A 27,939-nucleotide genomic window follows, 5' to 3' on the forward strand; every position below is an offset into this window, starting at 1 on the left:
GAACAGCAACTAAAGAAGCAGAAACAATACGAAACAGCTCCCGGAGCCACGACAGAGACCAAAAAGACAGCGTACCCCATTCTGGAACAGCTGAACGGGCAGGGAGAATCCGCTGCGGTGAGATACCCGAAGGGCGTGTGTTTTCCCGGCTGGGGCAGCTGGCGACTGGGGTCCCCTCCACACACGTGGCTCCCCGGTCTGACTGGGAACGTTGGATAGCGGGGCCCTCCCGCCATGCTTGGCGTCTCGGGCCAGCTGGGCAATTTGGACCAGCACTCCCCCAAGCCGCAGCCGCCAGCGACCCCCCCCCTCCACGCGCGGTTTCCCGGGCCGACTGTGAGAGTCGGATTAGCAAGTTAAAGGAGCCATAGCATCTTTTACTGGTGGGACCCGCAGACAGACGAGCGCCACAAGCGCCACCTACTGGGCAGGAAAAGAAAAACAGAGCCCAGAGATTTCACAGAAAAACCTTTCAACCAGCCGGGTCCCACACCCAGGGAAATCTGATCAAATGCCCAGACACCAGCAGAAAATAATGGATGACGCTCGGAAATTTGAAGATATGGCCCAGTCAAAGGAACAAACCAATAGTTCAAATGAGATACAGGAGCTGAGACAACTAATGCTGAATATACGAACAGAAATGGAAAACCTCTTCAAAAACCAAATCAATAAATTGAGGGAGGACATGAAGAAGACATGGGCTGAACAAAAAGAAGAAATAGAAAATCTGAAAAAACAAATCACAGAACTTATGGGAGTGAAGGACAAAGAAGAAAAAATGGAAAAAAACAATGGATACCTACAATGGTAGATCTAAAGAGACAGAAGCTACAATTAGTGAACTGGAGGATGGAACATCTAAATTCCAAAAAGAAACAGAAACTATAGGGAAAAGAATGGAAAAACTTGAGCAGGTGATCAGGGAACTGAATGACAATATGAAGCACACAAATATACGTGTTGTGGGTGTCCCAGAAGGAGAAGAGAAGGGAAAAGGAGGAGAAAAACTAATGGAAGAAATTATCACTGAAAATTTCCCAACTCTTATGAAAGACCTAAATTTACAGATCCAAGAAGTGCAGCGCACCCCAAAGAGAATAGACCCAAATAGGCGTTCTCCAAGACACTTACTAGTTAGAATGTCAGAGGTCAAAGAGAAAGAGAGGATCTTGAAAGCAGCAAGAGAAAAACAATCTGTCACATACAAAGGAAACCCAATAAGACTATGTGTAGATTTCTCAGCAGAAACCATGGAAGCTAGAAGACAGTGGGATGATATATTTAAATTACTAAAAGAGAAAAACTGCCAACCAAGACTTCTATATCCAGCAAAATTGTCCTTCAAAAATGAAGGAGAAATTAAAACATTTATAGACAAAAAGTCACTGAGAGAATTTGTGACCAAGAGACCAGCTCTGCAAGAAATACTAAAGGGAGCACTAGAGTCAGATACGAAAAGACAGAAGAGAGAGGTATGGAGTAAAGTGTAGAAAGAAGGAAAATCAGATATGATATATATAATACAAAAGGCAAAATGTTAGAGGAAAATATTATCCAAACAGTAATAACACTAAAAGTTAATGGACTGAATTTCCCAATCAAAAGACATAGACTGGCAGAATGGATTACGACCCAGCAATACCACTGCTAGGTATCTACTCAAAGGACTTAAGGGCAAAGACACAGACGGACATTTGCACACCAGTGTTTATAGCAGCATTATCTACAATTGCAAAGAGATGGAAACAGCCAAAATGTCCATCAACAGACGAGTGGCTAAACAAACTGTGGCGTATACCTACGATGGAATATTATGCAGCTTTAAGACAGACTAAACTTATGAAGCATGTAATAACATGGATGGACCTAGAGAACATTATGCTGAGTGAGTCTAGCCAAAAACTAAAGGACAAATACTGTATGGATAACCCACTGATGTGAACCGACATTCGAGAATCAGCTTGGAGTATACCATTGGTAACAAAGACCAGCAGGAGTTAGAAACAGGGTAAGATAATGGGTAATTGGAGCTGAAGGGATACAGACTGTGCAACAGGACTAGATACAAAAACTCAAAAATGGACAGCACAATAATACCTAAGTGTAATGTAACTATGTTGGAACACTGAATGAAGCTGCACCTGAAGTAGAATTTTTTGTTTGTTTGTATCTTTTGTTTTTGTTTTTTTTTCTTTTTCCTTTATATATATATATATATATAATTAGTATTATTATTTTAATTCTCTTCTCTATATTAACATTCTATATCTTTTTCTGCTGTTTTGCTAGTTCTTTTCCTAAATTGATGGAAATGTACTAAGAAATGATGATCATACATCTATGTGATGATACTAAGAATTACTGAATGAATGTGTAGAATGTTGTGAACATTCTAAATGTTGTGTTAATTTCTTTTCTTTTTTTTGATTAATAAAAAAAAATTTAAAAAAAAAAACAATGATCAAAGACCTAAACATCAGAGCTTAGACTCTAAAACTGTTAGACGAAAATGTAGGGAAATATCTTATAAATCTTGTGATAGGAGGTGTTTTCTAGACCTTACACCCAAAGCATAAGCAGTGAAAAAAGAAACAGATCATTGGTTTCTCATCAAAATGAAACACCTTTGTGCATCAAAGAACTATATCAGGAAAATAAAAGGCATCCTATGCAATGGGAGACAATATTCGGAAACCAGGTTATCACATAAGGGTTTAGTATCCAGAATATATAAAGAGATTATACAACTCAACAACAAAAAAAACAAACAACCCTATTGAAAAATGGGCAAAAGACATGAACAGACACTTTTCATAAGAGGAAATATAAATGACTGAAAGGCACATGAAAACATGCTCAACTTCACTAGTTATTAGGGAAATGCAAAAGAAAACCACGAGATATATTCTCATCCACTAGAAAGGCTATTATAAAAAAAACAGAAAATGACAAGTGCTGGAAAGTATGTGGAGAAAGACACACACTTATTCATTGTTGGTGGGAATGTAGAATGATGCAACCACTTTGGAAGGCAGTTTGGTGGTTACTCAGGAAGTTAAGTATAGAATTTCCACATAATCCCACAATCCTATTGCTAGGAATATTGTCAGAGGAACTGAAGGCAAGGACACAAGTAGACATTTTCACACCAATGTTTATAGTGGCTTTACTCATGAATACTAAGAGTTGGAAACATCCCACTTATTCATCAATGGACAAGTGGTTAAACAAACTGTGGTACATACGTACAATGGAATAGTATGCAGCTGTAACAAAGAATAAAGTCACGAAGCATGTAACAATGTGGATGAAACGAGGACCTTATGCTTGAGTGAAATTAGCCAGAACCAGAAGGTCAAATACTATGTTCTCACTAATATGAACACACATTGATAAATGAACTTTGAGAGTTAGAGATAACCCAGCTTATCAGGAAATAGAAAGACAGTAGAGATCGGGCATTTGGGGCTGAAGGACTACATAATGTGCAAAAGATCCAGAGATGCATAGCACAATACTGTCTGATGGTAGCACGATAATATAAGTACACTGAATGAAGCCGAATGTGAATATGATTGAGGGAGAAGGGCTGGGGCATGTATGAAATCAGAAGATAAGATAGAGGATAAAGACTTAGACGGTGTAACTTAGGAATTCCTAGAGTAGACAAGGACGGTGATTAATATTCAAATATAAGAATTTTTTTTGCATGAGGGAGAACAAATGAATATCAACATTACAAAGTGTTGGAAATGTAATGGTATACAGGAAAAAATACAATCAAAGCACACTAGGTTCTACAGTTAAGAGTAACATTGTAATACGCTTCCACTGAATGTAACAAAGGCGAGATGCCAAAGCTAAATATCAGTAAGTGGGGGATATGGGGAAATAGTATGGGATTCTTTGTAGAAGAAAAGTGAATGTTCTCTTATAGATAGTAGTGGAGAAGGCATGGCTGTGTGATTATACTGGGAACCATTGATTTTTTTACTTAGTTTGGACTGTATGATGTGCCAATAAAACTGTTTAAAAATGAAGAAAAAAACATTATGGGGTGGTGGTGGTGCACGGGTGGTTCAGTGGCAGAATGCTCACCTTCCATGCAGGAGACCTGGGTTCAATTCCCAGACCATGCACCTGGAAGTAAAAAAAAAAAAAAAAACATTATGGGGATTCTCATTTCACCATATCCTGATTGCTCCAGCCACCCCAGCCACTATACTGAGCCAGTACAGTCAGATGCCTCCACATTTGATTTGTTCCTGGTTTACATGCCTATCTATTCACCTTCCCTCTCTGAAATCTCTGTCCACAGTCACTGGACCAGTAATGGAAATAAATGGAAGGATAAATCAATAATAGTGGCAATAGTGATCAAAGCAGGAAGTCATAATCATGAAAACTGCTTCCTTTATCAATCTGTGACAAGTATTTATCATGAACTGGATGTTATATAATACTTCTTTGTTATAGAACAAGAGCGATAAATGACATATTGTTAAACTCCAGATATGTAGATGTGCTATTGAAGTTGGTTCATAGGCAGAGAAAACTTAGGGGATTTCATTTCATCCATTTCCAAATTAATCTGAAAGATCCATAATTTCATAAATATTTCAATAAAATAGAGCTAAAATGTGTTTCATGCTATGTATTATACAGAAATACTTTTTAAAACTTTTTTGTTGTATAGTATAACATATATACAAAGCAAAGTAATTTAAAAAAGCAATAGTTTTTAAAGCATTCTTCAACAAGTGATTGCAGGACATATCCCAGAGTTTGTCACAGGCTACCGTATGATCCTGTCATATTTTTCCTTCTAGCTGCTTCAGAATATAAGAGGCTAGAGGGCTTAAATATTTTTTTATCATCACAATCGACTTTTTTCCCTTTTTTTGTGAACAATAACATATATGCAAAAAAAGTTATAAATTTCAAAGCACAGCACCACAATTAGTTGTAGAACATATTTCAGACTTTGACATGGGTTACGATTTCACAATTATAGGTTTTAACTTCTAGCTGCTCTAAAATACTGAAGACTAAAAGAGATAACAATTTAATGATTCAGCATTCATATTCATTTGTTAAATCCTATCTTCTCTGTATAACTCCACCGTCACCTTTGATCTTTCCATTCACGATCACATTTGATCTTTCCATCCCTCCCTTTGGAGGTGTTTGGCCTATGGCAATTCTAAATTTTTCATATTGGAAGGGTCTGTCACTAATATATGGTAGGGAGATGGGACTATCTAATGTTCTGGAGAAGCTGGGCTAAGTTTCAGGACTTATCTGGACCAGGGACCCACCTGGAGGTTGTAGGTTTCTGGAAAGTTACTCCAGTGCATGGAACCCTTGTGGAATCTTATATATTGTCCTAGGTGTTCTTTAGGATTGGCTGAAATGGTCCTGGTTAGGGGTTGACAGGCTATGATAGGAAGCAAGGTCTAACTGCATAAAAGCAACACCCAGAGTAGCCTCTCAACTCTATTTAAACTCTCTCTGCCACTGCTACTTTATTAATTATACTCCTTCTCCCCCTTTTGGTCAGGATAGAATTGTTGATTCCACAGTGCCAGGTCTGAATTCATCCCTGGACTTCATCTCCCACGTCACCAGGGAGACTTTCACCCCTGGATGTCATGTCCCACGTAGTGAGGAGGGCAATGATTCCACTTGCAGAGTTGGGCTTAGAGAGACTGAGGCCACATCTGAGCAACAAAAGAAGTCCTCAAGAAGTAAATCTTAGGCATGCCTATAGGTGGTCTAAGCTTCTCTGCTATCTACCTAAGCTTCACAAGAGTAAGCCTCATGATCATGGCCTATTGATTTGGGTGTCCCTAAAGTTTGATACAGTATCAGGGGATTTCCTGTTTGTGAGATTTAATAATTGCATGTTCTTTCTCCCATCCCTCAGGAAACTTTGCCAGTACTTTTTGATTATCTGCTTAATATACTCTAGGATGTTTCCAAGCATTGCTATAATCTATACAGGATTAAAGGACCTCTTTCTTATTCTGTGCTCCCTGTGTTTTAATTGTTCAATATACAGAAATACTTTTATATATTTGTTCACTGCTAGAATAAAATAGCATTGACATAGCAATTACATTTCATAAATGAAAACACAGTTTAATGAAATGACATTTTATCAACTTAAAACAAAATTGGCATTTAAATGATTTTGTTTAAAGCAAGCTGCCATGCTCTTTCCATAGTCAACAAGCTATTTGGTTTTGCTTTTTTTTCTCATGTTTCACTGTACCATGCAATGGGATTTGTTTTTGTTTTGGAAGCCTCGTAAGTCAAAGAGAGAGAAAGAGGGGCTATATATATATATTGAGAAACACAAATACAGGATAAGGTTTTTAGGGTTCAGTGTTGGATAACTTAGCTAGCTCCCGAAATGATGATGATATAATATTCTAGACTTTTGCATTTTGATCTAAATTTTTTAATTAACACCTGACCCATTCTGTTGATGGTTTTATTGTATGTTTCTGTGCCTTTCTTAAAGAAAACAGTTGGGCTAATATCTCTAACAAATAAGAAATTTTAAAACTTAAAATCTTATTTATAAAACTCTCAAGTCTTTCTTGAATTTCATGCCTTAATTTTAAGAGTCAGTTTATACAATAAAAGGAATAGACAAATCTAAGTCTGCCATTGATTAGCTGTGCAGACTTGTGCAAGTTGCTCTTCCAGCCCTCGATTTCCTGGTCTAATATTCCTCTTCTAATGTTGTATGTTTATCTTTTATACTTTCATAGGCCTGTCATTATGGTGAGAGCAAGAAGCTATGCTTAGTTAATATTTTCACAGTTTGAACATTCTAATTAAGAAATAAGCTCTCTACATACTTAAAGATGACTGGAGGTAATATTATCCACTGAAGTCCAAATAAGAAGTCTGTAAGAATTCTCCACTGCCAGGACATATGTCATCTCAAAGAAAGATAAAGAAAGAATGTTAACATGCAATAATCAGGCCAAAGAAATACCATGTTGATTGTTTTTCACAGGACTGCACTAGGTATCTAATACCTGGTTTATCTATGATTTTGAGAATCAATCTGCATGTTATTAATTAATTTACATTCTGTTAGTTTGAATTTTGAGATTTATTGAAATATTTTTCAATATCAGTGCCAAGCCTACAAAAGGCATTCAGTCAAAACAGAAACACAATAAGAAAAGAAAAAATATACATTGGGGTCACTTCTTTACATTGTTTGTTCATAACTTTCTGATTAAATTGAAATCACACATTTATTTTACCTATATTGTTATCAGCTCTAAGTGATTACTATAGACTTAGATAGACAGAGGGATAGATGGACAATATTATGGCAAATCAGATTTCCCTTAACTTATACTCATGCAGCCCAAATAAAGTGACCTTGTGGCAATAATGCACTTTTAAAATTACATGCTTCCTCTCTTTTTCTAGAATGCATCAGCTTTCTTTGGTTTATCTGCGTGTGATAATGTATTATTTCACAGATCCAGAAACAAAGCATTCTGCTGCCATTGTTGATCAAAAGAGTTATTCAGTTGACATTCAAATCATTGAAGAATTAGCTGGTCCTTGCATATGGTTAACACTTCAATTCCATATTCCCTTGATGTCAAACCCAAAAGAGCCTACAAGGAGACACAGTGTGACAGGTGAAAGTGGATGAAAGAAAGCTTCTTTTGAGGTTACCTGGGAGGCATTGTAATTTGAAATGCTATTAAAAAAAAAGCACTTAAGATTAAATGACTAAATGATAGGTTCACATTATTTATCAGCATTGCAACAGGCAATAGTTTTATATAATATGGTGTTCAAAATTACATCACTGTAGATATATTCTTTTGATCTAGGCAGTGTGCTATGAGATATGCCAAGTCATTATAAAATATTTACTTGGCTTTAGCAGATACTTTTTCCCCTTAGAAAATGTTGGCCTCACATCCCCCATTTTCGTAAATGCTGCCTAGGGCTGTCACTTCAGAATGGGGACAGGGAGAGAAGTATAATGCATTGCACACCTCACAGCGGTCCCCAGAGTCACCCCATACAGTGAGATTTTCCTTATATAAAATGTTTTTTCAGACTGATCTGCTTTCAAAACTAATGATGGCAGGTTACCTATGCTTTTCTTTTTTGTTCGCATGCAAGGTCTTGAAATATATATATATTTTTTCTGTTGTGGCTTTTGTTTTTGAACTGTCAGCTGTCTTACTATCTAAAATTCTGATAAACTTGGCAAAAATTATTTAATTCACTTTTTTTTCTAAAAGTTTGACTTGTTTTTTCCTGAATTAACATTCCTGGTTATCTGGATTAACATCCTGCAGACCAGATGTCATAAACTACAGTCCCTTGGAGCAGTTATTTCCTGTAGATGTGTTCTATTTACATTGAAATATTGAATTAGATGCTAGTATTTTTTTTTTTTTTTTTTTTTGCATGGGCAGGAACCAGGAATCAAACCTGGGTCTCCAGCATGGCAGGTGAGAACTCTGCAACTGAGCTACCATGGCCCACCCTATACCAGTATTTTTAAATGAAGAGATTTTATGTGAAAATTCCCAGTCTTTGGCTTCTCTGCCCCACTCTTCATATTCCAAAGCTTGAACTAGTTCATTTTATTCATTTTCATTGTGGCCTCACCTTGGTAGGCTTTTGAGTTAGACAAACAGTGCTATCATCATAATTGAACATTTGGACATGTATTGACTTACTTCTTAAAATTTTATATTTTGGATTCAGCAATAGTCTGCATATCTTTGGGGGGTAATTGTGCTTGAGCTTTCTGTTTATTCAAACCTTATCCATCTATAAAGGCATTTCAAAATGAATTTCTCCCATTAACTTCTTCCTAATCTTAACCCTAATCAACACTAATTCAACACTTATCAGAAATTAGGATAAAGGTTAAAATAGAGATAAAAGATATAAAGTGTGCCTTTAAAGTACTCATAATTCATCAGGAAAGACAGTTATCCAGAGAATAATTACAATAAAATATAATCAGCACTGTTTTAATAATAGCCATCACTTACTGAATATTCTAAATATTAGACATAATGTAACTTTGGTATTGTCCGTACTGACTGTCACACCACTTTAATCAGTCCCAGTGACACACGACACTACTCAGATAGCTCTGTTTAAGATCATCAACTTCCTCCATCTTCCAAAGAACATGACCAGGAGCAAGTTATTAGTATTCTTCCCGTGGTTTCCTTGTCTATAAAACTTAACAGTACCATGTATGAGTATTGTGAGGATTAAATGAGATACCCCAAGTGAAGCCCTTAAACAATAAATAATAAGCATATGTGCATGTTAGCTGTTGCTACTACCCCTACTATTACTACTACTACTACTACTACTTCTTATTTTTGTAGCAGTATTTGACTAAAGTGGACATTCCAATTTTCTTGAAATACTGTCTCCTCCTGATTTGCCTTTCCTGATATCTCACTGTGCTCATTTCCCTGTAATACAACTGAACTTTGTTATGCTCTACTGGCTTCTTCTTCTCAGACCTGTAGATGTTGAGGTGTTCCAGGGCTCAGTACTGGGCCCCTCCTTCTTCCTATCTATTCTCTCACGGCAGTTATTATATCTAGTGCCCTGATTTTAGATGCTATCTCTGCTCTCTTGACTATCACATTTATATCTCCATGCCTGACTTGTCACCTAAACCCCAGGCTTTCCTTACCAAATGCTGCCTCAGTATATCTGTCAGGCATCTCAAACTTGAACTCCTGGTTCCCTCCATGTCTGATCCTCCAATTTCTGTTCTTTCTCCAGTAGTCTGTTCTTTCTCCAGTAGTCCGTTCTCCATAAAGCAACAGAATGATTTTATTTTTTTAAATTTCAAATCACTCAGTGCATTGCTACTGGTTGAGTGACCACTGTGGGCGCCATCTACTTTGCAGACAGCCTCGTGCTGAATGACAGCTTCTCCCTCCCACTGGAGACGTGGAGAGATAGTGTTCAATAGCAAACACTGTCTCCAAATATGCCCTGGATTTATCACGCTGTAATGGAATACTAGAATCAAAAAGAGTGATGATCACCAAAGATTATTCTCCATTAGGGGCCCCAACCAGTGATTTTATTTTGCCAAGAGCCAGTGAATCAAAGGCTAGGGTGAAAACAGCCAGGGTGAAGAGTGAAAAATACAGACTACAAACCACTTGTTTTGTCCAAGTTTTTTAGACCAAATAGTTGATTTTAATGTTATTTTCTGATTGTCTTGCTGGATTAGTGTAGTATAAAAATAACCCACCAGAATATGACTCTTCTTTCAGTGATTCTCAGACTTATCTTTCCTGAAACCATCATTCAAGTTTCTGCTCAAATGTCACCCCATTAGGAAAGCCATCACTGTTGACCTGATCTGAAATTGCAGCTCATCACTCTGTGTTCATTCACCTGCTGTTTTATTTTTCTTTAAAAATTTTTTGTATGTATTTGTTATAACCTGTCTCCCTCCTCAAGCATATTAAGTTCACGAGGAGAGGGGCTTCATATTTTATGCTTACTATTATATTCCTAGCACCTGATACATGGGCTCACATTAAACCTGAAATAAATATGTACAAAGATGTATAAATGAATGAAAACTATAAAAGTGTAGGATATATAAATGTATAACTGAGTGAGTAGTCTGTGCATGCTCCTCCTGCATCATTTCTCCCCTTAAAAACCAAGACCGTTTCTATATGTAAGAAACCTACCCATTGTGGCATTGCTTGGAGCTGCAGTTTACTTTCCAGTATTTTACAACATGCAACTATGGTTAGGTTATATGAAGATAATTCTTCATACACGTAAGATAAGCTTTGCATACATACCATTTGGAAAATTCTGTTACAAAGGAAATATAAAGCTAACGTACACTACTCAATCAATCTTTGAGTTCTAGAGGGAGTTATTTGCCTTATTAAGAATGGAGAAATTCAAAGCTTGTTCTTCACTTTTTGTTAATGATTCAAATATGTTTGGGATATTTTCTCCTTTTATATCTGCTGGCACTGATCACGTTTATAAATGGCACATAAGGCACATGATCACAATCCATAACACCCACAGTTTCAACATCATCCATCTCCCGGTATTGCCGACGGCTTCATCACTCATGGAGGTACACTGGCATTACTTACAATCTCATGCCCCTGACCCTGAAGTGGTGAAGGCAAGAAAAGAAAAGGGTGAAACAAAAGTAGTCTTTGGAGAATTGGAGAAACCTGATTTTGGGGTGCTGCCACAGACAATTGATGGCAGAAAATGGAGAGGAATAAAAAGGTGACTCTGCCAACTTACTCAAGATTTACACAAGCAAATATGCCATATATGGCAAATATGCCATTATTCCTTCCACTGCAGCCAACAAGCTAAATAGGAGACCCCCAAATATACCTAACCCTTCCAAATATAATATAATACATTCTTCCATAAATATTACCTTTCATTATTCATTAAACTGAACCTTACCTGTTTACAAATATTTAAGGTAAAGAGCAGTAGGATTTTCATAGATCTGAGCACCTCCAGCGCCATATACAGATTGGTCTGTGGGAGCAGCTCATACTCTAATTGTTATCATACTAGTCATTTATAGTTATAGTTCCTTATGCAAAATGAACTGGAAGACTGAAGCAGTTGTCTTGAATTGTCTTCTTACCTCCATCTCTTTTTTTGTGGATACACGCTGTTAAGATCTGTCAGTTGGGTGAGACTAGTGATGGGGAAAGAAGTGAGGAGAGGAGCAAAATACCTAAAACTAAAATGTAAGATAAAAGAGCACAAAATAATTATGAAAGTTCATTGTTCATAGTTTTGAGGGTGGTATTTACAATTGCTAGCAGGAATTATTATTTATCATGTTAATTGTTTGTCTTAAAACTTACAGAAGTGGGCAATCATCGGAATGTCAATTTTTAAGTGAATGGTTGAAAGTTAGAAAGTTAAATCTAAAGCAGGGACATTGATGAATGTGCTGGACATATTTCAGATAACAGACAGCAAGTTCTTACACAACACAAACAGACAAAAACCCTTTATTATCTGGTTTAAAAAAAGGGTGGGAGGGTGTAGTACTATTTGCCAGAGGACTTGAAAGGGAAGCCAGCATTGATTTGACGCACATCGTTTTCCAATAAAAAGGCCTGAATACCCTGTGCACAAAGCAGCTAAAATAAATATCTTTCAAACTCACCTATTGAGCTGATCTTTAAAAAATTTACAATTTTTATTCTAATACATTCCTAATCAATTTTCTCTTGCTCTTCCAAATGGAAGACTTCTTTCCAGAATTTAATTTATTGAGTTTATCTAACCTGTAGCACCATTTAGCTCAGAGTCATGTTCACCTACAGTTCTTAATTGCTACTGAATATTGACTTGAGGAAGTTTGAAACTTCAATTTGAAAATATTTTTCAAGATGTTTCCAATTAATTCTGAATATAGTACTACAGAGACTACTAGCCAGGAGCTTTCTTTATCTTCCACCACAATCTGCTCTTCTTGTTATCTTTAAGCAAATCTCCTATTGAGGTAGGCAAGGCTCAAGGGGCTGACTCACCTTCCCACCACTGTTCAGGAAAGCCTGACTGCAGAATTGACTACCATATGCTCACCACCCGGTTTTATTTTGAATAATTGTGGTGGCTTTGAATTATGTAGCCCAGAATAGCATGTTCTTAATCTTAGTCTATCCCTGTGGGTGTGAGCCCATTATAAATAGAAGCTTTTGATGAGGCCTTAACTTCAGTTAAGGTGTGTTCCAACTGAATTAGGATGGGTCTTAATCCTATTACTGGGAGCCTTAAAGAGAAGGCCTTGAAGAGAGAGAAGCCATAGGGAGCAGCCAGAAGTGAAAGTCCGTTGGAACACTGAATGGAAAGAAGACATTGCCATGTGCATTATCATGTGATGAAATAGCCAAGGGACCTTAAAGATTGCCACAGCCAGCCAAAAGATACCAAGCCAGGAGGAAGCAAGCCACCTAGTTTCTAAAACCATGCACCAATAATTTCCAGGAAACTAAAACAATAGCCCTTCCAGTTCTTTTCTAGCAATACTAAAAAATAATAATAATAATAAATACTATAATGAAACATGTTTAAAATTCTTGGCAATATTTTGTATACATTCTTCACTAAAAATGCCTTTAAAACCTTTTTAGACCGGCAAAGTTATACAGACAAGATAAAATATTTAATTATAGAATTCTGAATCTAGATGGTCAAAACCGTGGGCACTATCAAAAATAAGCCCTGCTACACTGAGTCCAAGTTGTTGAACATTTCATAAACTTCATTGGCATTAGAAGTATTTCACTAGTTCTACCTCTGGCTTATAACAATAAAAATTTGTAGTTGGCAAGGAAAAATGGGGAGGGCTGTAGTGGTTGTGAAATGTTGGCATTAGTTCACCATTAAGAGAATGGCTTTGAAACCTATGAATCAAAATTTAGAAGTGACTTGTGGGTAAATGATATCTGCCTGAATTCTCTTCCCAACTGAACATTTTTCATTACCTTTCTGCAATCATGTAATGTTGAAGTTGGAAGAGAGCCTTGAGATTATCTTTTTTAACCCACTTTTTATAGAAAGGCAACTGAGGCTTGATGAAAAGAAAATGGTTTGGCATAAATATAGTAAATTAAATCTCCCAAAGACAAACTGTAACAGCCTAGTCTGAGTTACCACAATCTTAAGAAGCATTGCCACAGACCTAAAAAAGATTCAAGAGCAGTTCTAAATACTAGGATTGGGTAAAGAACTTGAATGCCTCCTTGTTTTAGAATTCTTTGGTCTCTCGTGGGTAGGACTTGAGGTTTCTGCCAAGCTCATCTCAGTCTAGGTCTTCCTGATCCGAAAAAGGAACTCCTTCCTGGAGTGAAGGCAGCAAGAGGGAACTGTTTTATTATTACCCAGACCTTCCCCTTCTCCCTCCTCTCCTAGTACCTGCCAACCTTACTTTCCATTTGTCTAACCCATCGGTAGGACTGCTGGCATAGTTGTTGCTACTTTTTTGAACAATTGTTGGTTGCTGATTTTGGCTTTATTTCCCACGCCCACCCTCAGCCACCATCACATGATCCAATTAAACTCAGCCACAGCAGTGGAAAATTAGATGATTATAAAAATGCGTCCAGCTAACAAATGTGAATTGGCAGAGTTCTGAACCCATTCATTCAACTCAGGGTGAGTGAGGACCCACTCAGCCTTGTGAAAAGAGAAAGAAAGAAAAAGAAAGTAAAAATGGCAAGGAAAGAAATAGCATTGAACTGGTTCGTGATCATTTGTTATAAATGTTACATTTTTGACAATACATTTTGAAAGTGGAGTGGATATTATGAACAACTTTGATTTTTTGCCATCATTTCCAAAATCTTAACCTAGAGGCATGATTTTGTTTTCCTTTCTTGACTCACTCGATTGACCTTTTTGGGTTACTGGGTTCTCAGAAGTATTCCAGAGATTTTCTTTAAGAAAGCAGAAATGTAACATTCACTTGGCTTAGTTTAGTCGGTGTTACTTTGTTCCTTTTGGCACTCAGTGTTCTCATCTCTGGACATTAGAAAACAGCCTTTATTGGAATAGATTCTTCTCAATGTACCTGCTAGAAAAGCCGTCTTATATTGGACATGAACGTTCTCAAGAACTTCAGTGATGTTCAGTGTACGTCGCAAAGAAGCAGTCCAGTGTTTTCCACGAAGAAACCCCCACACAGCTTAGACGATGGGGCAAGTAGAGACCCCACACACCTACACACGGATTCCCCTCAAAACCCAACCAGATCATGTACATTTGAGTTAATGTATCTACTGCCTGTTTATTTCTTATGGCAGGTGCCCGGCATCATCTTACACAAAGGATTTTCCCCAGATCTACAGAACTGGGCTGGACATAGTCAGGAAAGAAGGGAAGCCCAGAAAGAGAGTACTTCAGAAACAGCAGCAGCTTCGTCTCTGGGTGGTATCCTATCTCAGCACTCCTCTCCATCTCATACCAAGTCTCATTCCTTTGTCATTCTAGTTAGAATAGACAAATACAAGAGGAAATGCAAAGAGGTCAAAATAATGATTCAGTGTAACAAATAAAATATTTTATCCAGTTGTCTTTAAAATTGGAAACTCCTTGAGGGGATACCGTAATTGTTCTAGAACTGGTCACATAATGACTCTCCAATGTATATCACCTGATCTGGATTCTCTCCTAACTTCCTGTCCTGATGTCTGCTCTCAGGGAAAAAATCTCCACTCAGATATGCTTCTGGCATGTCAAATTCAGAATGTCCATTGGACACATAGTTTGCCTTTCAAACTTAGTTCTCCTTCCTAATCACTCCATTTTTTTAAAAATAGTGTTTCCATTGTATTGTTAGTTTTCTGTATTACAAACCTTGGAATCATCTGACTTTTTCAGCTCTCATTCATCCTTCTTAGTTTCAAAATAATATAAGCTTTTGCTCCAATTTCTGTATAATCATCTTAGCCCCATGATAAACTTGCTAGATCATCATCAAAACCTCTTAACCAGCTATCCCCTTATCATGACCGCTATGTTTTCAATTCATCCTGAACACTATTTAATTAATCTTCTAAACCTCTGCTTTTGTCATATTATAGCCTTGCTCCGAATCCTCTGATGGCTCCCATATGCATGTAAGATTATGTCAAACTCTTCACACCAGTATTTAAGAATGTTATCTGGTCTCAAGCTATATATACAACCTTAATTTCTTTTCCTATGTAACATATGCTATTCCTTTAAACAAACTTCTCACTGTCTCATCTGTCCTTCCTGATCATGCCTGTTCCCCTTTACTTGCAAGAAGTTTATCTATCCATCCCATTTGTGGCCAAATCCTACCCATTCTTTAGGATACAATGTGAATACTGCTTCCCATATGAAATTTTCTCGCCCGTCTTCACCCCACACTGATCTACACACCCTCTTGTGTATGGAGAAAATTATGTACAATTTAAATGAATTCATTTTGCTTAGTGAGTGTTCTTAGTTGCTGCTTCTTTTACCATCAGAGGCCACAAGTGCCCAATAAATGTTTTAGTTACTGTCTCCATATTTTTCCGTATTCTACTGTTTTGGTCTGCTAATGCTGTGGGAAATGCAATATACCAGAAATGGAATGGCTTTTAAAAGGGGATTTTTTACTGTGGTACAAGTGTAGAGTTCTAAGGCCATAAAAATGTCCAAACTAAGGCATCCCGGTGAAGAGACTTTGGCTCAAGCAAGGCTGATGGGTCCAGAACACCTCTGTCAGCTAGGAAGCCATGTGGCTGGCATCTCTTGGGGTCTTTGGCTTCTGGTTACAGTTTACCTAGGGATGATTTTTTCTGCATCTCCAAATGTCTGGGTCTCATGTTGGCTCTGTAGCCTCTGAAACTTCTCCAAAATGTCTCCCCTTTTAAAGAACTCCGGTAAACTAATCAAGACACACTTTAAATGAGTGGAGTCACAGCTCCATCTAATCAAAAAGTCACACCTACAGTTAAGTGGATTTTATCCCCATAGAAACAATCTAATCAAAAGGGTATGACCCTGGGCAGGCCACATGGCTCAGCAGGCAGGGTTCTTGCCTGCCATGCTGGAAACCCTGGTTTGATTCCTGGTGCCTGCCCAGGCAAAAAAAAAAAAAAAAAAGAATGGGCACCACCTTATTATATTGAGTCAGGATTAGAAGAATAAGGTTTTTCGGGAGTACATAACAATTTCAAACTAGCACATCTACCAACTACTACTCCTTTTTTGGAAACTCTCTTTCATCTGTTTTCCTCAATTTAATTGCTTTGGCTCATACTTTTGTTTATCTCACTTTAGACTGTGCACTACTGGATATTCTGCCTGACTTTGGATGTGGCTTCTTTCCAGCCTGCTGACCCCACCTTCCAGCCTGAGCCAGCCTCTTCAAAGGCCAGGTAACAGTCATTTATTCCTGCCAGTCCAGGGGAGGCATCAAGTGCGTGGTCAACTCTTTAACCAGATTAGAAATTGCAGAAGGGGTGAAAATAAGTGTTATAGCTCTTGAATTGCTCAAACATCACAGTGCTATGCTGGAAATACAGAATGAGCTAATAATGGTTGTTTACTCAGTAGGGCCTGTGGTAGAGACTTTTTTTCCCTATCAGTACAGCTCTACCACCACATTTACTTTCAGAAATAGTCCCCTTATTTAAAAAAAAAAAATCACATTTATTTTTCCTTCCATTTTCAAAGATTAAGTAAAATGGAAAGTCATAGCAAAAGTGTCCCCCCTCCTTGAAAGCAAATCTAAATGGAAATATGTTAACTACAGTTAAGCTAGTTTTTTAACTAGCTTGAAAAGCCAAAATGAGACAAGAAAACATCTCTGCCTTCCATATAATAAATGAACCTTCGTTATGTCTTCCCTATGCTTTAAAATAGAATAAAATTCCTATGGAAAACCAGTATTGGGTTTTACCTCTCTGAGCCTTTTATAGACCTATTTTGTTAGGAAAGTAAATTGCCCTGAGATTGTACATGAGAAAAAGTAGCCTCAGTATTCTATTCAGTAAACTATACTAAGGAATTCAGAAAACAATTGCCAGGACTTCTCTTGTCATATTGTGTCTCCTAGAAATTGTGTATTCGCTTTACATGCATACCCAAACGTATACCTGGAAGAGTAAAAAAGGTGTGTGCAGGTATGCACGTGAGTGTGTGTACAGGCATGCATGTGTATAAAAAAAGAATTAAATAACCATTTTAATTGTGATTACTAGTGATTCTGAAAGGAGTTGAGTCTAGTAAGACAGTATTGCTTTTGCCCCCCAAATTATTTCTGTTCTTTGCTACATCCTTATTGTTTTCCCTGTATGTCCAGTGCCTCTTACAATCCAATCACCTAATTTATCTTTCAGCCTGTGCAGACAGCGTAGAGAATTATGCTTCTCCATTCAGGAAGAAAAGGAGACCTCTGAGGAACACACACACACACACATACACACACACACACACTTCCAGTGTATTCATTCATTTTTTTTAATGCCTACTATGTGCCATGCATACATTGTCTTGGGCATTGGGTGCATAGTGGTGAACAAAGCAGTCATGTTCTCTGCCCTTTTTTGTTGAAGATCAGTTCACAAGGCATCCTACTTTCGTCCCACTCAGACTTCAAAAGTGTATTTGAACGCGAAAGCCTAAGGCTTACTTACCAGTGGAAGTTAAATGGTAATTCAGCAGTGACCCTGGAGCTTCTGCTTCCCAGGAAACTTTTAATGGTGTTACCCAGGAAGTATCATGGTGCTGCACAAAGGGGCATCTGTTTTCAACTCTAACACTGACAAAGAAGCAATTCTTCCTGCCAAAGGGAGTAGAAGAAATCCCTTCCCTTTGCCCCAGCACACTGATCCAACAGAGAATGCTGAATGCTCACAATTGACAGAAGGCTTCAGGGTCAACCAAACCAACAAGAGCCACACCAGGGGTTAACAAGGAGAGCAGGAAGCCAACATTTTGCTGAGCGTATTGTGGGGGGGAGGGGGAAGGAAGCAAAACCTTGAGGTCATTGATAGAGGCTGTTCATAGTGCAACCTCATCAGCCAAGAGTGAAATAATCTACCAAGAGCATAAGAGTGCAGGAACAAGAAAACAGAAAATCTCAAAACAGATAACCTGAGAAAGAGAGGCCAGGAAATGGTGAAGAGGATAGCAGAGCCAAGGCAAGACAAGCCTGTTCTTTTTTTAATGGTGTGGAGTTGATCTAGGATCAATGATCTAGGATTGAATTCCAGCTCTGCCGTGCTCCCACTGTGACATAATGTAAGTCACTGCACCTCTCGGAGGCTTAGTTTTCTTGTCCATAGAACAAGCTTACAGACTGTGAGAATCAGAGAAAATAAATGTAAAGTAGGCATTTAATACAAGGCAGTATACTTTTATTCTGAATTGTATGTTAGTCATTACAAATGAATCCCTTGGTAATCTTCTTAAGGTTCCAACATGTATATTGCTGTCAAGAGTCTGGAGTCAGCGCAGGATGTCTGCCTTAAAGCTAGTGTGCCATTGGCTTATTTCTGTCTGTATGTGGTACCCCTTATCTCATGTTAGTTATAGAATTATCTGTCTCTCACATCTGCTACATGCTGTCTCCCTCCGTACTAGAAGTACCTTGGGTCTAGACCCATGCTTCATTCATTTTGTTCCCATTGACTATCATAGTTTTTAATTCATGGAAGGTACTCAATAAATGTTTAATACTATATATGTCTCTCCTTCATCATTTTCTCCTACACTTGCATATATTTGTTACCTGAGAACTCTAAGAATAGTGAAGAAGTGTGTATGTGTATGTGTGTATACAATTGTGTATGTATATGCATGTACACATGTTTGTAGAAAATGAGAAATGGCCTCACTTTCTATTAAAAGCTGGGTGTCTACACATGCTAAGGATTTATACAAAATACCTTTCCTAATCATTAAAAGAAATTCCTGCAAATGAGATTTTTAAAAATATTTAGAAACATTAAATGTTGATAATATTTGAAGAATACCCCCACTTTTGGTGCTTCAAAAATAAGCCTTAGTCATTTCATTTGGGTGGCTATTTGTCTACTTTTTGTCCTGAAGAGTATTTAACAAAAGAGGGTCTAAAGAGATCAGTATTTAAGACAGCAGGGAGTTACCTCATTGAGGCCAATCTGGACGTGAACCATTGAGCCTCATTTCCTGTCATTGTTGCTGTTTTTGTCTCAGGGTCACCTATAGTTTTAAAGCCCTAAAAACTCTATGAGCTCTTTTGTTAAAACACAGAATTGCCTGTGATGATCTCACTGTTAATTATTTTTTAATAAGTAGCTTCACTCCAAACACCCCAGAACCTGTTGGAACTGCCAGTGTTAAAGAAAGAAAGTGCTGAAAGAGCAGCTCTCTCCCTGGAATCACAAAATTATCACGTCTATGGATTGAAAGAGCTTTAGACGTCAACAGGCTCACCTTTTCTCCCAGGCTCCAACATCCTTAACCATGTTATTTGAAGGTGATACTGCAGGCTCAGCCTCCAATAGGCATCCCATTTGCTAATAATTGCCTGCATCCCACATTGAGGCTCAATGCTGGGGCCTCCTTGAAACCACAAGAATGAAAGAATCAAAAATATTTTATTAGCCAAAAGCTGTGCATCCCACCACTGCGCTGGCTAGGTAGGAGTTGACCAGTTAGGTCCACCTGGTCCCTCCTAGCTTCGTTCTTTACCATCCCCAGCAATCTAGAGTCCCACAGTGCATTCTAGAGACATATGAGTGATAATTTGGGCTGTGAAAGGGAGTTGTCTATACATGGTAGATCTGTGGGGTTGGTGGGCAAAGTATGGGTATTACTCCTGCTTGACAATAAGCAGGCAACACACAGGCTGACCACTTGAATGGAACATTCTGAATGGACAGTGGAGTAGTGGTTTGAGTGTGGCCTCTAAAGTCCTCTAAAATGACCTTTTAAGTCACGTTGGCTGGTTGACATATGGCTTCAGCAGTTATTGTGTGATGTTGGGCTTGTCACATTTATGGCTTTGTTTCCCCTTCAATAAAATGGGAATAATAATAATAATACCTGCTATAGGATTATTATGAAGATTAAATGTATTAATACAAATAACCCACTTAGACTGCCTGGCATTTAAAATATACTCAATTATAATACTAACAATTATTATTAGCCTCTTCATGTAGAACAAATGTATAACTCCTTAATACCAACTCTGCTATGTTGGCTAGCTGTGGTGCTGGCTGTTGAGGCTGAATTCTGAGGTCTCACCTTGTGAAATCTATTTCAGTCCTTCTGTTCCCTACCTCTCTCAGCCTGGAAGGAGTGATGTGAGGGGACTAAAGCTTACTTTGCAAGTCTCCATCAAAGTTGTCTTCCTTCTGCCAAATTAATCTTTTTTTTTTTTCTTTTTTTTAGCTTAACACTGTTGTTTTTGACTCATGGGTTCTATAATGACACGTTTTCTATCCCTCCTATCCAGGTAACTACCTTCTAAATCACTAGTTAGTACTTCTAACTGTCTGAGGAGGGTGGAGAAGGCTCCCATAGTAGAATCAATTAATGAATTTCATGAGTGAAAGGAGGCAAAAGGAATAAATATTTTTTGAAACAATATTCTATCATATAGAGTTGCAACAATGCTTCTTATCTAGATATTTATCCTAAAATCTTATTAAAACCTGTTTAATCCTGAAAAAAATTACCATGCTCAATGGTATACCCAAATCCCATTTGAAAACTGGCAAAAATTACTGGCTATTCATGCTTTTAAATTGAAGCTTAAAAGAGGAAAGAAGATTAACAAGAAGACTACTTACCTCTGTAATCTAGAAACTCAACTTAAAATAGCATTGAAACCTAAGCCAGGCTGATATGTTTTGCAATGCCAAAATACAGCTCAGGAGATTGGAAATTATAGATTCAATGGAAGGAGATGAAGATTCAAGAGTTGTAAAAAAAAAAAAGTAAGACTGAAGAAACATCCCATGCACTTATCCTGACCCAAACCACTTTCATGTATTTCTCAACCTCAAACACTACAACAAATTTGATTATGCAGTCTTAAAAAGTAATAATTTAGAACATGAAAATCAACATATTGTGGCATAAATATTTATATATATATATATATACATGCTTATATATATATATATATATTAAGGAATTTATATAAATATACATATGTATGTATATAAATTAAGGAATTGCATGGAAATAAAATCCATGACTAACAAAGGAGCTTGGAAAAGATATTTTGTGGATTGGAAATTTTATTTTTGGATAGGAACATGAGGATACATTTAAAATTGTTTATTGACAGTTGGCAAATCATCTTTTCCATTTTTTTTTTCTGCTGGTACAGATGGGAGGCTAACATCTTCTAAATTCATTTCTCAGTTATACATATGTATAAATTAGCCTGTGTAAATTACAAGTTTTCTTTGTGTGCTTCATTAAATTCTGTCAAAGCTGTTCTCAGGACTGATTTTGTATTGTTTAGAACTTGTCAAGATTGACAATGTAGGTCTCTACATTAGTCACTCCAAAAGACTTTTAAAGGTTTGATTAAATGACAACAAACTAATGAAAATACCTAAGTATATAAATACCCGTGCACACACACCACTAACATTTTCATTCATATAAGTACAATACTTAACTTTAAAGGAGCCAACATATTCCCTACATTGTGCCAGCCAGTCTGGGGCTCCTCTCCTGATGACACATCTGGTGAGTCTTGCTGTCAGTTTTGGTATTAGACAGTCTGGTGGATTCAGATAAACATGTTGTCATCCTCAGAGACATCCTCCTGATTTATGTGAGGGCAAAATGTTGAGTTTTCTAAGACTTGTAAAGATCTTTAAAATGAAAACCACTTGTGTGGTAGTTAGGTTCACGTGTCAACTTAGCCAGATGAAGGTGCCTAGTTCTGTTGCTGTGGACATAAGCCAATGATACATGAACCTCATCTGTTGCTCCTTACATCTGCAGTCGGCTAGGAGGCATGCCTGCTGCAATCAATGATGTTTGATTTAATTGCCTAGTGCATAAATGGGAGAGCTCAACATAGCACAACCCAAGTAGCTCAGCATACCTCATCTCAGCACTTGCAGCTCAGCCCAGGCCTTTGAAGATGCAGAAAAAAATCATCCTGGGGAAAGTTGTTGGAACCTAGAGGCCTGGAGAGAAGGCCAGCAGAGATCACCCTGTTCCTTCCTGCGTAAGAAAGAACCTCAGTTGAAAGTTAGCTGCCTTTCCTCTGAAGAACTAACGAAATAAATCCCCTTTTATTAAAAGCCAGTCCGTCTCTGGTGTGTTGCATTGCAGCAGCTAGCAAACTACAACAGATTTGATACCTGAGAAGTGGGGTGCTGCTGCGGTTTGCAAATACCAGATATGTTGGAACAGTCTTTTGGATGGCTAAGGGGAAGATATCGGAAGAACTGTGAAGAGAATGATGGAGAAGTCCTGGAGTACTTAAAGAGACTGTTGGTATAAACGGAACCACTGCCAATCTGGACAAAGGGGGACACAAAAGGGACCAATTGGAGTTTGCAGAGTGAGAACCATTGAAGCTCGGGTCTGAAGCCAAGAAATCTTGGGCAAGAGAGTGGACCCACCCAAATATATGGAGAGGGTGAGTCTGCCCTGAGGACAGAGGATGAATCTCTCATCTCATTGCAGTGGAAGAGTTGTGCCACCTCAGGCCTTTGAGAAGGTACAGCACACTCCTTGGGGACTGGGGAGAGCCTGGCTACCCCCACATGGGTTGAGCATGTGCCCCAGAAATGGCAGAGAGCCTTCTTCCTGTTCATTCTAAGGGTATCTTCTCCATGCTAGTGTTACCTTCCTGCCCTTCCCAGGTTCTTGCAGAGCCCAGCTCATCTTTGAGGTTAGCCATTCTTAGGTCTTCCCGATGGTGCAGCACTTGGATCCAATCAGGCAGTAGACCTCTGGAGACTTTATGACAAAGAGCAAAAACAAAGTAACCACAACAAGCAAAAGTATAACGTTCATTTTTTAATAGAAAAATGTATCAGGGTCAGACTTTTTATTTTTCAGTTCCACTCAGTAGAGTTGAATTTCCTTATGAAGTTTAACAATTTCTTTAAATTCTCTTCTATACATATTTCCCTACTAATTCTAAAGAATCTGAATTTAAACTACTGTGATATCAAGGAAGAATTGTACCTCAATGTGTTGTGCTTCAAGCATGTAATTGGAAAGAAAAGGGCATCAAATATGAGAATAATGACAAGGCATTCAGGCATTGAATTGGCATATTTGAAAATTGTGACTTATACTAGATTAGCCATCCTAAAGCTTATTGTTGGTGCAGTAAAGGGAAAACTGATTAGAGCATATATCTATACAGAATTTGAGCACATTCATTTAATAAATACTCAATTTTGGCACTTCCCTAATAGATGTAATGTCTGGTTTTGAAGAGAAATGGAAGCATACCAGGATTCTCAGGGAAAGTTAGGTCTTCAACAAATACTTACTAAGAACCTGTATTCATTAAACACAGAACTGGTGCAGGAGATAACTATAGAGAATAAGATCGAACTTACTCTCTAGTGAGGGAGATAGGTGAAGAAATAAGCAACTCAGAGAGTGTGATAAAGGACCATGATAATAAAGAAAATGAAAGTTTTTCAACTGTATAGAGGGTAGTCCTGTTCTCTGAGATAGGCAAAATTGATAGAAGTATGCTGTGCTTGGTGGGGAGTGAAAGAATATGGCTTCAGTTTGGTACATGTTCCTTTGAGATGCCTGTGAATTATCTAAATGGAGATGGGAAGTACAATTTATAAATTTTAGGCTCCAGAGAACTATTTGGGCTGGAGAATAAGAATTGGGGAATTGTTAGCTTTTGATCATTGGATCCACAGGACTGTCTGAGATCGCTACAGGAGAGTATACACAGAGAGAAGAGGGCCCAGGAAAAAATCCTCAATATTACTAATATTAAGGGGTGGCCTGGGGAAGGGAACCTTGCATTTGATAAAGGTTAATATCAATGCTCAAAGATGCATACCAGCATGTCATACCAGATGGGAGGAGGGATCACTTGATAAGTTATGTATTCATTACCAAGATTCATGTTTAAGAAAGGCATTCTGCTTGGAGTTCAGATAAAACTTCATCAGTTAAGTTTAATTTCCATTGTGAAATATATGGCATTGAATTTGGGTAAATAATTCATTGCCAGAAATTATATACATCTAAGGAATAAGGACAGAGTGTCAAAGATTTTTTTTATTCCTTAATCACAAATTTTAGTTGATCTTTAGTCTTTAGTCAGAATAGGATGTTCTTCTCAAAGATAATTCTTGAGTAATGCATTAGCCACAGAATTAAGCCAGCTCTGAGATTCTACCTTAATCCTTTTATAAAAAGTAAAACATTTATACCATATTTAGAAAAGTGCACAAATCCTACCCACTGTTCTCAGGTTGAAAGTATAAAATTATACCAGTACCCAGCAGCCCCCTTCAAGGTCCCCCCGACACTTAGCCCCCAACTACCACTCTCAGAATTAATAACACTATATATTGGTTTAGTCTGTTTTGTTTTGTTTTTTTACATGGGCAGGCACCCGGAAATGAACCTGAGTCCTCTGGCATGGCAAGCGAGCATTCTTGCCAGCTGAGTCACTGTGGCCCTTAGTCTGTTTTTGAACTTGTAAAAAATGGATCAGTCATTCCATGTATACTTTTATGTGTCTAGGTTCTTTTGTAAATATTGTATTTGTAAGACTTACTCATGGCATTGTATGTAGCAATCATTATTTATCCTCATTATTATACAGAATATCCTAGTATTTATACATATATGCATTATTTATTTATCCCTTCAACAGTTACTGTATTTTTGAGTTGTTTCTGGTTTGAGGCTAATGTGAATAATGCTGCTAGGAACATTCTTGTACATGTCTTTTGATTAATGTTTGTATGCACTTCTGTTAAGAGCATACCTGGAGGAATTTCTTGGTCCAAGTATAGACTTATGTTTGGTTTTAGTGGGTTCTGCTAAAGAGTTTTCCAAAGTACTTGTACCAATTTAGCCTTCTATCAATAGCATGTGAGAGTTCCACTTGCTCAAAGTGCTTGCTATTTAGTATTTATTTTTTAGCAATTCTGTTGGGTGTGTAATGGTATCATCTGGTTTTCCTTTGCATTTTTCTGCATATCTAGTGAGATTAAACACTTTTTCATGTATGAATTTTGTTGCCCTCTTTTGTGAAGTGCTTATTCAAGTCTTGCCTTTTAATTTCAATTAGTAAAACTCTAATTATTGTTGACTGAAACCTTCCTGAACATTAATGGTCAGGATATTCACCAATAAACATCAATTTAAATTAATGTGGTATATATAGTAGGTATATATAGCCTACTATGAAACTGGTAGGTTAATAGAAAAGTCATGTAAAAGATACGATATTCCCAAATGCTCTTATTTTTGATACTTTGCATCAGTATGATCTCTTTGTTAAAACTGATGAAAGAATATTAAACTATAACTGTAGTTTACATTGGATATACCATAGTTTACATTGGGTATATTTTTTCCCATAAACCATCCTATTATTAACACTTGTTGTAGTGTAATACATTTGTTATAAGTCATGAAGGAATATTCTTAGATTTGTACTATATATCACATTCCATTATCCAAAACAGGGTTCACTGTGTTATAAAGTTACATGTTTTTTCTTCTAACTTTCCTTCTAGTAACATGCATGACCCCAAACCTCCCCTTTCAACCACATTCACAAACATAATTAACAGCTGTTAATTACACTCACAATAATATGCTACCATCACCATTATTTCCAAACATTTACAACTAATCTAAATTGAGATTCTGCACAAATTAAGTGTCAGCTCGACATTCTCTACCCCCATTGTAACTCCTGTTAACCTATATTCTTAGATTCTAACTCCATGAGTTTGCTTCTTATAATTCATATCAGTGAGATCATACAGTTTATGTCCTTTTGTATCTGGCTTATTTTACTCAACATGTCTTCAAGGTTCACCCATGTTGTCCCATGCATCAAAACTTCGTTCCTTTTTACAGTTGAATAATATTCCACTGCATGTATATACCACTTTTTGTTTATCCATTCATTGGTTGTTGAACACTTGGGTTCTTTCATCTTTTGACAAATGTGAATAATGCCACTATGAACATCAGTGTGCAAATGTCTTTTCCACCCCTACTTTCAGTTCTTCTGGTTATCTACCTAGTAGTAAGATTGCTGGATCTAAGTATAGAATTTGGCAATTCTATACTTAGCTTCTTGAGGAATCACCAAACTGTCTTCCACAGCAGCTGCACCATTTTACATTCCCACCAGCCATGAATGAGTATTACTATTTCTCCACATCCTCTCCAACAATTGTAGTTTTCTGGGGTTTTGGTATGGCCATTTTAGTCGATTTGAAATGCTATCTCATTCTGGTTTTGATTTGCATTTCCCTAATAGCTAATGATTTTGAGCATCTTTTCCTGTGCTTTTTAGTGATTTGTATTTCCTCTTTGGAGAAGTGTCTATTGAAGTCTTTTGGCAATTTTTATTGGGTTGTTTGTATTTTTATTGTTGAGTTGTAATATTTCTTTATATATGCTGAATATTAAACTCTTGCTGGATATTTGATATCCAAATATTTTCTCCCATTCAGTAGGTTGGCGTTTCACTTTCTTGACAAAGACCTTCAAAGCACAAAAGTTTTTTGTTTGAATTTTGAGGAGGTCCCAGTGATCTATCTTTTCTTTCATTGCTAGTTCTTTGTGAATAAAGTCTAAGAAACCATTGCTTACTACAAGATCTAAATGATGCTTCCCTATACTTTCTTCTAGGAGTTTTATAGCCCTGGTATTTATATTTAGGTTTTTGATACATTGTAAGTTAATTTTTGTATAAGGTGTGAAATATGAGTCTTCTTTCATTTTTTTAATATGGACATCCAGTTTTCCCAGGACCATTTCATGAAGAAACTGTTCTGTCCCGATTAAGTGGACTTGGCAGCCTTGGTAAAAAATCAATTGACAACAGATGTGAGGGTCTATTTCTGAACCCTCAATTCAACTTCTTTGGTCAATGTATACCAGAACCATGTTATTTTGAATACTGTAACATTGCAATACACTTTAAAGGCAGGAAGTGTGAGTCCTTCAACTTTGTTCTTCATTTTCAAGATATCTGGCTATTTGAGGCCCCTTCTTTACCCTTCCAAATAAATTTGAAAATTAGCTTTTCCATTTCTGCAAGGAATTTTGATCGGGATTTCATTGAAGGTGTATATCAGCTTGGGTAGAATTTACATCTTAATTAATTTAATCTTCCAATCCAAGAACAGAGAATGTCCTTCCATT

General features: G+C 37.3%; 1 protein-coding gene across 3 annotated transcripts in view; it reads left to right on the forward strand.

Moving 5' to 3' along the window:
* The window catches only part of B3GALT1 (beta-1,3-galactosyltransferase 1), a 605,805-nt gene that overhangs the window by 371,091 nt on the left and 206,775 nt on the right, over positions 1–27,939 (forward strand). For 2 of the 3 annotated variants that reach the window (XR_013172041.1, XM_077151945.1), the window contains exon 3: positions 16,867–16,964. The gene's annotated coding sequence lies outside the window, so the exon portion shown is untranslated. Of the gene's footprint in view, positions 1–16,866; positions 16,965–17,927; positions 18,933–27,939 lie in introns of those variants that run through there. The other variant, XR_013172042.1, reaches the window with a different exon arrangement.

Source organism: Tamandua tetradactyla, chromosome 3, assembly GCF_023851605.1.
Source record: "Tamandua tetradactyla isolate mTamTet1 chromosome 3, mTamTet1.pri, whole genome shotgun sequence".
Lineage (NCBI taxonomy): Eukaryota > Metazoa > Chordata > Mammalia > Pilosa > Myrmecophagidae > Tamandua > Tamandua tetradactyla.